Source organism: Cervus canadensis, chromosome X (genome assembly GCF_019320065.1).
Source record: "Cervus canadensis isolate Bull #8, Minnesota chromosome X, ASM1932006v1, whole genome shotgun sequence".
Taxonomy (NCBI): Eukaryota; Metazoa; Chordata; class Mammalia; order Artiodactyla; family Cervidae; genus Cervus; species Cervus canadensis.
In genome coordinates, this window is record NC_057419.1 from 20536003 (window position 1) to 20548364 (window position 12362).

Consider the following 12362-nt stretch of genomic DNA (forward strand, 5'->3'; position numbering starts at 1 on the left):
ATGGATGCCTAGGTGTAGCCATCTGATAGCTTATAACAGCTGTTGATCGAAAGAGTAAACTGATGAATTGAAATCCAGTGCTGGTCTACTTGGAAAGCCTGGAGGTATGCATGTGATTGCAATACAGCCCCCAGGATGCAGGGCTACTAAAAGCATACGGATGCTTGTACCACTCATGTACAGAAGCCCATGATTTTCATTGCTTCCTGGTTATTAAAAATTGCTTCAATCATTTTCGATTCATTTCAGTCCTTTGCTTAGCTTGTCTGCTTTAGGGTTTCGTTTCCCACTAATGGGGCTGGCTGTCTCTCGGCTCGATGTGACACTACTCTGAAGACCTTGGAACAGTTTCCATGGTTACTTCTTCTGGAATTTTCCCTTTGGAAACCTTGTGTTCTTTCCTTACCTTTAACTTCTATCTCAGAAATTTAAATACATACCTTAGGGTTCTCGGGAGTGTTCGTGCTTTCCCTGGAAACATTTCAAACCACAGAGCAGAGAATCAGGGCCTGCACACTGCCTTTCTTCTGTTCTGTGTGGAAAGGGGGCAGATGGTTTGATGCTGAAACTCTTCAAAGCCCAGAGATCCAGAAATTTCCTGCGAAAAACACACAAAAGACCCCCCAGGTTGCCAAAGCCACTGTCTCCTTATTTCAGTTGGATTCTTATCACAAAAATGAGCATTGCCACCATAATCAAAGCCTTTTCTTCTTTTCTTTTCGCTTTTTAAGATGAGTCTTCCTGCTAAACTAATTTCTGGTGCGTCTCGCCTTGAAGTGCCTTAAACGCATGTTGGTGACCAAGAAGAAACTCAGAAAAGAGGAAGGCCTAGTGGAGATGCGGAGACAAAGGTGATTGCTTTTCTTTAAGAGGAACTTCAGAAGCAAAACAGATTTCTGAATTACATTTTATTCTGTGGAATCCTCCACTCTTTCTTCTCCTGGGATTATTATCTAAGATCTAGACAGAAGGAGACTGCTAGGGAATCTAGTTCTGAATCAGACTCACTTGGGTGCACCTGGGATGCACCTGTGGCTCCCAGGGGGATTTCATTGTAAGCGGTATGCAGTCAACAATGCAAAACCACCCCGGGGGAGCAGCCTTCTCTTTTCTGGCCCCCTCCCCTCCACATGTCTCTGCCTGTCTCTCCAGCATCCTCTCTGCGCTCTCATCTCCCCCTCACCACCCCTCACTGTTTCTTCAAACAGCTCCCAGCAAAGTCTCTTTCCAGCTTCCAAAGGCCCAGACATCAAACATGAGAAGGAACCATTCCTGATTCTTTCCTGTGAAATCCAGTGCCCTGGTCTGTCATACATGTGTATCCCAGAAGACTCTGCAGCCAGACTCACCTCCTGGCCTCAGCACTTCCCAGCGCTGTGATCTTGGGCAAGCTGCTTCACCTCTCTTTACATTTGTGTTCTCATCAGTGAAGTGGGCATGATGGTTATCCTGGTGCCTGGCCGCTCCGAGCACCAAATGGGCGAGCTGTGTAAAGAACTTCGTCTGTGTGTGGCATGTAGTAAGCACCTGAAAGTGTAGTCTGTTATTATTATCCACGTCAAGGCTGCTTTTCTTTGTGGGCTGAGGACTGCCTCGGTCATGGTCCTGCTGCTTTGGGGCAGTGTAGTTTTAGGGCACCTTCCATGACCTATGTGAGCCTCAATTTCTCCAGGACAGTTGGGAAGGTTAAATGGCTACTGGGAGTGCAGGCACCTGAAAATAATAATCATATATTTTCCTTCGTACTCTTTATAATCAAGTCTGGATAACATTCACATCTTCTTTCTCTCCTGTTTTTTTTTTCTATCATTTTTTTCTTTCCTTTGTTCTTTGATTCCCTTTCTCCATCTCTGACACTCAATTCCTGATGTTCCTTTTTCCTACTTAATCTCTTATAATTCTCATTTTATAAAAGGGGCCTGAATAACCCTTGAAAACCACTTTCTAGCTACCCCCTACCAAACCTTACTTTGGTGAGAGAGAGAGTGGCTGAAGGGAGGAGCCCAGTAGTTATTCTGGGGTGCAGATCACTCTAGTGAGGCCAGGGGCAGCAAGGACCTAGCATAGGGCTCTTATTTCCCCTCTGCTCACTGGCCGCCCATCCTCCTCAGCCTGCTTGCTGACCACCACTTCTGGGGCTGTTGCAGATCCTTCCCATGGTCTGGAACATGATTTTACAGCAGCTCTGGTCTTCTTTCCTGCTGTCTCCACCATATACGACCACAAAGGATGTTGGTGCCAGGGAAAAAACAGCCATTGTCTTCCCTCCTGTATCAGTTAGCTTTTGCATAACAAACTATCTCCAAACTTGTGAAAAAAGTGAAACTATAGTTACTCAGTTGTGTCTAACTCTTTGCAGCCCCATGGACTGTAATCTGCCAGACTCCTCTGTCCATGAGATTCTCCAGGCAAGAATACTAAAGTGGGTTGCTGTTCCCTTCTTCAGGAGATCTTTCCAACCCAGGAATGGAACCCAGGTTTCCCACAATGCAGGTAGATTTTTTTTTTTTACCATCTGAGCTACCAGGGATCTTAGTGGCTTACAACAATAAGCTATTTACTCAGTTTATAGGGTTGGTAGTTTGGGCTGGACTCAGTGGGGTGGTCCTACTGCTGTCTTGACAGGACTCACTCATGTGCCTGCAGTCAGCTGCCACCCAGATGAGTGTTCTGCTTCTGAGGGTTGATTGTACAGATAAAGGAGGTGACTGGATAGTATGTTTCTTATCCATCAGGCTAACCCAGGCTTTTTCATATGGAGGTGGTGGCAGGGACTCCAGTAACAGTAAATATGAGGGAAATAACCAATATCTGAGTATTTTTCAAGTCTCTGCTTCTATCACAATTGCTGTTGTTCCTTTGGCCAAAGCAAGTCACGTGGCCAAGTTCAGAGTTAGTATGGGAGATGTAAGGGCTAGATTGATATAGACATATAGAGGAAAAAATTGGGGGTCATTACTCCAATAGTCGACCATGTCTCCTGTGGCAACTAGTTCCAAAATCTCCTTCACATATTTTTTTCCCATAGGGCCTAAGAGCCCTCGTGAAAATAAGGACATCTGGTGTGACATATGAGAATTCACAAATTGGATATGAACATTGGTTCCTCAAAATAATACACTAGCCCTCTGTCAGCTTGCCTTCAAATGCAAGAGTATGTTTCTGTAAGAAAATCTAGGCTTTGAAAACATCTACATTAGCAGTGGCTCTTAAGTCGTGTATATGTGTGTAGGTAGGTAGGAGGGCAATTATAAATTCCTTTCAAAACCTAATGAAAGCTTAGTTATTTTCTCAGAGAAATTCACATTTACACATAGAATGTTGCTTCTAATTTCATGGGATTCACGGATTCCCTGAAGCCAAATTCCAATTTAAGGAATCACTCATCACAGGGAGAATATATACTTTTATAATAAAATTCCTCTGAACCCAAAAGGATTTGCCATGGGCTTGCTTATTTAAAGGAAGACTTATTGTTGAAAGTGATTCATAAGCTATCATGACCTCAGGTTTATCCAGAACACTTCCATCTAATTTAGTTCACTTGCTCTTCAACATAGAAAAAATTCAGTTTCCACACGACTTTTTAGGAGTTGTATTAATTAAAGGCCAGATGGGCTCATTTAGATGTGCTCCTGTGTCTCTCCAGGCTCATTCTTACAGACATTACATGCATAATGACGCTATGCTAGAGAATGTGGCCAAGCCCAAGTGAAATATATGGGCCATTAAGAACATTTGTGAATTAAAATCATTCTCTCATAAGTACTTTTTTAAACAAAGTTCTAAAGCATAAGGACTTTATCATATCATATTGGGCTTAAACAATCTGATAGGTTGGCTCTAGGGTTGGTGGAAACAGTGGCTCAACAACACAGTGACCCTAGTTCATTTCTTTCATGTTCTGTTGTATTTTCTTCATGATTCCAAGAGGATTATGGCAATTCCAGATGTTTCGTGCAGGTAACAATGTCCAGAAGCAGAAAAAAGATCCCTTTTCATGAGCAAGGCCTACCTTACCCTGGGCATTCCCCAAGTCTCCTTGGCCAGCGTTGCCTACCCAGGCAACGTCTAAATCAGTCACATGCAAGGGAAAGGCTAGCCCCTGATAGGCTTAGACCCAAAAGTACTTCTCCTTTGATCTTGACCTGTCTGAAGAACATGCCTTTTTCTGAAAGTTTAAAAAAAAAAAATCAGTGTGTTCCTGATAAGAAGGGGATGGAATAGCCATTGGCTGAGCAATCCACAGTGTCTGCCTCAGTGCTCTTTTCTTTAAGACTCACTTTGCATGGTAACCTGCCCTTTCATGGAGCAAGAGAGAAATGGTTTTGCTAACATAAGTCATAGGAGAAGAGACTTCTGAAATAGCACAAAGACTGACTCCTGAACAATTGGAAGTTGATGATCGCTAGAGAGTGGGAAAACAAAGAGTAATGACTGCAACATGAGGGAACTGAGGAAAAGATGTTGGATAGTCATATAGTTTGGGTGAGAGAGGAGAGGGGAGAGGACTGTAGTGCGGAAAAGAGATGAAGAGTGATGCATCAGTATATAGAATTTATACAAGGACCTGTATAGTACAGGGAGCTCTACTTAATATTCTGTAATGGCCTATATGGGAAAAGAGCCTGAAAAAGAGTGGATATATGTTTATGTATGACTGAATCACTTTGCAGTCCACTTGACACTAACACAACATTGTACATCAGCTATGTGCGTCTGCTCAGTAAGTCATGTCTGACTCTTTGTGACTCCCTGGGCTATAGCCCACCAGGCTCCTCTGTCCATGGGATTTCTCAGGCGTGGATATTTAAGAGAATAATGCATCGGGATTACAGCAGAACATGATGATAGAGAAGAATGGCAAGTGCCTCACACATTGTATTCGGCAGAATGGCGGAAGAGTCTTTGATGGGGGATGGTTTGGCACGGCAGCAAGAGAGTGGGGCCAAGATACTGAGTGGCATGGGCTGGCTGCTGAGAGCGGATGCTGTTAACACCTTGCTCATGGTCCAGGGTGCTGTTGGGGCACTCCGGCCCCCCCCCACCTGCCAGCATCCACATCTCCAGGCTGGAGGGGCTCATTCCTGCCCCCTCCAGCCCCCACAGCTGCGCACTCAGGGAGTGGCTCTCAATGAATGACTCGCAGGAACTGGTCCACAAATAGAGCAGTTCCCTCACTCTTTGTTTGGGGTGATTCTGAGCTGAGGGCCTCATGCTCATACTGTTTCTGCAGAATGAGGTTCCCACTGCCCACAGTGGCGGCCAGCTTAGCAATGCACCCTGCCGTGGCTGCCCTCCCTTCCCAGCTTTAGTCCTCCTGCTTCCCTGCCCTTCTTGTCTCTGCCTCCTGAATAAACTAGTGGCATCTGAAGCCTGGGATCCTGGTCTGCTTTATGCACATTATTTTGTTCAGTCACTCTAGCAATCCTATGGGTAGTATGTAGTATCAGCTCCCACTGATGGATGAAGTCACAGACTCAAGCCAGTCAAGTGACCTTCTCAAGTTCCTTCAGCAGGTCAATGGCAGAGCTTAGAGTGAAATCTGGGTCTGTCTGGTGAAAACTCTTTCCCTGATAACTATTTGTATCTTGGTACTGTTGGACAAGAAAATGCAAAGATGGGAGGGCCTGGATAAAACCAAGAACTGTGGGGCTGTGGCACCCCGTGTCCACAACCTGCCCTAGGTGGCCACTAGTTGCTTTGGGATTTCAAGCTCTTAGGCCTTGCCAGGCTAAAGCTCAAACAGCTCATGCAGTGTACCTGTTTATGAGTATGATGACATGAAGCATCTCGAAGGCTATAATCATCCACAGTGATCAGGGGTCCATAGAAGATGTGGACCCTGGCTTCAAATTACAGTCTGACCCAGAACTGATAGGAGAACTCAAGCTCTGCCGACCGTTGCCTGGTAGTGCTGACTACATGGAAGAACTTGACAAGTGATACACTTTATATGTGGCTGAGCTATTGAGAGAGAGTATAGATGGACAGGTTAAAAGATGGACTTTGGAGTGTGGCATGCCTGGACCAGAATCTTACTCTACCACGTTCTGTTTCCAGCATGCTGGCAGCTTCCCACCTCAAGAGCCCGAATCTTCATTTCTTTGCTGTGAGCAGTCTCTGACACCACTGAGGTCTGCTCAGCCACAAGTAGGTACAACCCAGAGCTGTGGATGAGTTAACATTCCTGAGGACTCCTCAACCAATGAGGAATTGGAGTCAGTATAAATGCTGCCACCTCTCCATCCTCAGGTGGGATGATTCTGACATGTGTTTCACGTGGTTTATCAAAGGATCCCCATCAGAGTTGAGGTTCAGTTGCCTAGAGCTGTAACCCATTCATTAATGAGCTCTTTAATTGATTTTTGTCCTTTCCCTGTATCACTGTCACCACATTCCTTAATTTTCTTAAGCCTGTGAAATTAGGAAAACATCTTCATCGTGGGGTTGTTATGAGTATTAAATGAGCTCCTCTGTATAGAGTGCTCTCTACATAATACACGTTCAGTAGGATCATGGTGTTAGTTAAATTATTCATCCCTTCTTTTCAGCCTTTAGGCTCCATTGCTGCAGTTCCAGTTCCTCCACTAGGTGGCAGAATATCAACAGTCATCATCCATGGAAGGCATGCCTCTTAGAAAGAGTAAGGAAAATAAGTAAATAAGAGATCCCAAGGGACGATGGTCAGTGTGACTTGAGAAGGGCAAGCCTATGATTAAAACCCAATCTAAAGAAAGAAAGCAGTGCCCTGAAATTCCAGCCTCAGTCAGATTGGTGTCTGATTCAAGGCTTTGAAAAGTAGAGATTGTTGGATGAATTCCCAAAGCAACATGGGGAACCTGTATGAGAGAAGCAGGTAGAGTCTGTTTGCAAGAAATTACTGGGTGCTACTTTCCCAGGCCTGGGGTAATCCTAAGTCATGGGAGATGACTAGGAGGTGGAGAGATGGCAAGGAGCCAGGGGAAAAACCAAACAATCACCTGAACAAAGTAGATCTTGATAAGATCCTCCAGTCAGCTTGAGACAGAATCTTTCAGGATTATTTGGAATTCTTTTTGTTAAGATGTTCACAGAATTGGACAAACCATACCAGCTGGGGGTTCATCAATTCTGGTTTGTTGATGGGGAGAATGGGGCATTTATCTGCTGGCTTCAGTCCCTCACTGATTGTGGGTTTACCCTGTGGCATCAACTCCACTTGACTTGCCAGGAGTTAAGATGCCGGCAGTCGAAGCTGTTTGCCTGTTGGAAACTGTCTACCATATCTGCTGATGAATTCAGGTGGGCAAATGAGATACGGCATGAGGTCATCCACAGTGACTGCTACAGCAGTGCTTCTCAGATTTTAGTGGAGATACAAATTACCTGGTGTCTTGTTAAAATGCAGATTCTGATTCTGTAGGTCTTGGGTGGAGGCTGAGATTCTGTAATCTTAACAAGCTCCCAGATGATGTTGATGCTGCCGATCCATAGATCACATTTTGAGAAGCAAAGGCTATGTTGTTCTTTAAACCAGTCCTGCCATTTCTTTCATCTTCCCACACCATATTGGAGGCACCAGCATCCCTGAGCCTTGCTCTTCACATCTCTGGACCTCAATGTCTTCATCTCTGAAATGGAGCTCTTGGATGAGATGTGTTTAACTAGGGTGGTGGATGTGGGGAGGAGTGGAGGGAGGAGTTTTGAAATAGCCTTTCAGTGTTTAGAAAACATTATGATTGTGGTGTTTGTTTTTTTTTTTTTTATATAACAACTGCCCCAAAAGCAAAGTAGGAACAAACTGAGCTGTGTAAGACTCCACAGACAGCCAGCTCCATGTTCCTAAAATATTCGTATCTTCTGGAAGTGGGGTAGTTTGTGGTTTCCTGAAGGGTAGCCTAGAGTTTGTTTTTGGTATAAAAAAGGAGGATTGGTCTGAGAAGACTGAGACTGATTTGAATAATCTGTGAGACCATTCACCAGGTCTAATATCTTTCAGCTGAATTTTCTTAATCAAACTTCTATTATACTATCAAATGCTGATTGTGTCTGTCTTCCCTACTGATCTTGGAAAGCTGTCTCTACCAGGGACTCATTTCCATCTGTCTCACCCACTTCTGTGCCTGGCACCCAGCTAATGCTTAGTAAAATCATCTTGGAATGGTATGGGTGAATCTGTAGATTTCTCCAGGTCCTAAAAAAAATTGTGACAGCATGAGGTTCAACTGCACATTCAAGGCTTTTGAAAGGGCTTTTTAAAGAAATATTTTTTGTACCTATATGATGGGAAAAATGGAAAACACGTGACGACTTTGATCTTACTTGGGCTCCAAATCACTTTCAAGATGTGACTGCAACCATGAATATTAACAAGACGCTTGCTCCTGGCAAGAAAAGCTATGACAAACCTAGGCAGCATATAAACAGCAGCGACATTACTTTGTTGACAAGTCCTGTGTAGTCAAAGCTATGGTTTTCCAAATAGTCCATATATGGAGTGAGAGTTGACTGTAAGAAAGCTGAGCAACTGAAGAATTTGATGCTTTGAAACTGTGGTTGTTGGGAAGACTCTTGGAGTCCCTTGGACTGCAAGGAGATCCAGCCAGTCCATCCTAAAGGAAATCAGTCCTGAATATTCATTGGTAGGACTGATGCTGAAGCTGAAACTCCAATACTTTGGCCACCTGATGCAAAAAACTGACTCATTTGAAAAGACCCTGATGCTGGGAAAGATTGAAGGCAGGAGAAGGGGACACCAGAGGATGAGATGGTTGCATGGCATCACCTACTCGATGGACATGAGTTTGAGCAAGCTGCAGCCCATGGGGTCGCAAAGAGCCAGACACAACAGAGTGACTGAACTGAACTGATAGTACTGTCTCCTTTGAAGCTTTATGTAACAGAATTCTAGCCACATACAACCCCTTGTCCAGTATTTAATAACCCTGTTAATTAATGTGAGCTCCTCCAGAGCAGATACATTTCATGACATCCCAGTGATGATTCTTTGGCTGGAGAATTGTTGGAAAATGATTCTTTGGAGGAAGAAACATCTGCCCTGGTTTGCTGTGGAAGAGGATTCTGTGCAGTACATTTGGATGGGCTCTGCCTGATTGAGCTTGCCAGGGAGGGGGCGGAGGCACCACTAATTACATATCCTGCATTATGAGTTGGAAATAGATACACAGAGCAAATGTTCTGGCCCACAAAGCCTCAAAAAGCGATGAAAGCAACATAGACTTCAAGTTCATTTTCAAAATTCCCAGCATTGCAGAGCAGACATACAGTTTTTTCTCTTTTTCACGTGGCACTTAAGACACAGAAGAGTGAACCAACAGAGGATCTGGAGATCTACTTGTAAATTCAGAAAAGAAAAGAACCCACAGTGGCAAAAAGGATATAGAAAGTGACAATGTTAACATGATTTTCACTGGAGGTATTAATTAGTAACTCCCTCAGGCCCTTGATATTCTTGAAACGGGTCAGCACCCTTGCTTGACTTAGACAAATTTGATTGCTCTCAGAAATTGCTCTTCTCTAGGTGGGTCTTAGTTATTTAAAGATCACAGAGACCTTCCTACAAGGAAGGCGAGTAGTACAAGCAGCGAGCAGAATGAGGAGCCCTGCCCCTAGGTTCAGATGAGGAAACCTAGTATTTACAGGACTGGGAGGCCATCCTGGCAGCAGCCCATTAAGATAAAATCTTGTAGTGTTTGGGCAGCAGCAAGCTTAAGAAAAACCATCAGTGGGATGCAGGTGGCCAGTGGCTAAATATCTGGGGCAGAAATCATTGGGTTCCTTTTCCCAGCCTCCTTTGCAGTTTGGTGTGGCCATGGGACTGAGTCCTAGCTAACAGAATGTGAGGTGCTCTGTTTCCTGGCCTATAAATGCTGCCCACACACAATCCTTTAAGTTCTGTCCCCTTCTAGCTTGATACTGATAGAAAGGGTGACTTTTGGACTGTAGAGTATGGCAGAGCCACAAGTTGGAAGGAGCATGGGTCACCAGTACTTGGAGGAGAGAGCTACCTGTCAGTTAGAACTTTATGTGAGTGAGAGATAAACCTTTATTGTATACAGAGGCATTGAGATATGGGGGTTTATCTATTCCTTAGTTTGATACCTAGTCTTTGTCTTTATTAATAAAGGGATTGTAGGGAAAACAAAGGAGAGTGTTGCTTTGCTGTTCTTTCCTGGAAAGTGAAGTTGCTCAGTCGTGTCCAACTCTTTGCAACCCCATTGACTATAGCCTACCAGGCTCCTTGATCCATGGGATTTTCCAGGCAAGAATACTGGAGTGGGTTGCCATTTCCTTCTCCAGGAGATCTTCCCAACCCAGGGATTGAATCCTGGTCTCCCACATTGTAGGCAGATGCTTTACCATCTGAGCCACCAGGGAAGTCATGACCCTATAAGAGGGATTTTTGTCAAACTGGAACATGTACATAAACGAGAAAGAAGAGCGACAGCACTGCCCCAAAGTGGAATGGCCTTTCTTACCAAGTAGAGCTTTGTCCATTTTTAGTGGGTACTGTTGAGTTACCACTGAGTATCCATTTGCCCTGCTTTCCCAGTTCTTGGAATACAGAACCCCAATTTTGTCAAAGTATCGTTTGGTATATGGCATTCTCTTAGTAGTTCTTACTGGTCTAAGAAGTTGGTATACCATAAGCTTGCCCAGTCAGACCTAAAGGAAGGTCTGTATCTCATGGTTGGGGAAGAGATTTTCCTTGTCTACTGCTGGACATGCATCAGGACTCATTAGCCTGGGTTGTGAATAATCCTGGGAAGGTTGACTGCCAAACCAGGAATGTGTGTATTGGACAGTTACATGCCTGGAGAATACACTTCTGTTGTGTTAAGCCGTTAAACTTTGAGGTTTGTGATAGCACTTAGTATTGCCCGACTAACATATCCCCATTGGGCATAGTTTTAGTAGGAGGGCAGTAGCTATCTAAGCCTCCTGCTGATGGTCTGATTATAGAAGGCAAAGGGGACAGCTCCTCCTTCTGTCTTACCCCTGGTCCTCTAAGGTTTAAATAGATGGTTAGACACTTGCTCCTGGGAAATTGTTGTTCTTCACTTGTTAAGTCGTGTCCGACTCTGGGACCCCATGGACTGCAGCATGCCAGGCTTCCCTGTCCTTCACTATCTCCCAGACGGAGTTTGCTCAAACTCATGTCCATTGAGTTGGTGATGCCATCTAACCATCTCATCCTCTGTCCCCCTCTTCTCTTGCCCTCAATCTTTCCCAGCATCAGGATCTTTTCCAGTGAGCTGGCTCTTTGCATCAGGTGGCCAAAGTATTGGAGCTTTTGCTTCAGCCTCAGACCTGAGATACTGAATCCTAAACAAGGGCACAAAGATGTAGGAAAACTTCGGGAACAGGTACATAGCAGTGATAGCAGAAACAAAGAGAGTACTGTGCTGCCCGCACCTGGGCTTCAGCTATAGTTTCTGTTACTTCAGCAGCAGCTTTGTATCCTGCTGGTTGTTCCAAGCCTTCTCCTCCAGCTTCCCATTGGTTCTGTTAGCCCTTGATAGCCTGCTAATTAATTCCTTCCTTTTGCTTAAGATAATCCTGAGTTTTTTTCTCTTACATGCAGTCACATGGAGGATTGTAATTTTTTTCCTGAAAGAGGCCTGTCTCAAACTTAGGCATTTTATTTAGTTTTGCCTTTCATAAATGAAGTATTTCTCTTAAAAAATTCTGTATTTATCTCAGCATTTGCCTCTGCTTTATTATCTTAGATTCATGATCTAACAGCCATTGATGCTGGCATCCCTCAATTTCCTCCTTGTGTTGACTGCCTGTCCAGATAATCAAATAGTAGTTACTTACTTTATCCTTTTGTTGATGGTTTGGTCTCTGTCCTAGCTTTCACAATTATTTTCCTCTTGTCTCACTAACAGATTGTCCTTACCTTTACATTTATGTGGCATTTCTACTCATTAATAATTTCTGGCATTAAACTGTGCCATCCAGTTATCAATCTGTAATGTTTTTTGATGAGTGGCATAGTTGGTGGAGAAAGCACTGGATTTCTAGTCTCAGACATTTGCTTCTGTTTCTTATAAGATATGTGACTTTGGGTGAATCATTGAACTTGTCTCTCCCCAAGACTTGTTTTGCTCAGTAATGAGAATGGGTGAATACATGAAACTCTCAGGGTCAGTTACAATGACAGCAGTTAATTACAGGCTATGTGACTAGAGAAATACAGTTGGAGGGGAGGTAGGAAAGTCTGAAGTTAGGAGATCCACAGCCTCTTCTGGGAAGCCAGGCTGTGTGGGCTGTGAGGCAGTGAGGGGCTCTTGGTTAGTGCTTGCAGGCCACCAGCAGCTGATGGGAACCACCCACCTCCTTTTTCTTTTTCAGCC

General features: G+C 44.2%; 1 long non-coding RNA gene across 1 annotated transcript in view; it reads left to right on the forward strand.

The window, feature by feature from the left end:
* The window catches only part of LOC122435884, a 66739-nt gene extending 64323 nt beyond the window's left edge, over positions 1–2416 (forward strand). Inside the window, exons 2-3 of the long non-coding RNA XR_006267723.1 lie at positions 732–851; positions 2360–2416. This is a non-coding gene — a long non-coding RNA (uncharacterized LOC122435884). The remainder of the gene's footprint in view (positions 1–731; positions 852–2359) is intronic.
* Positions 2417–12362: the final 9946 nt, after the last annotated feature.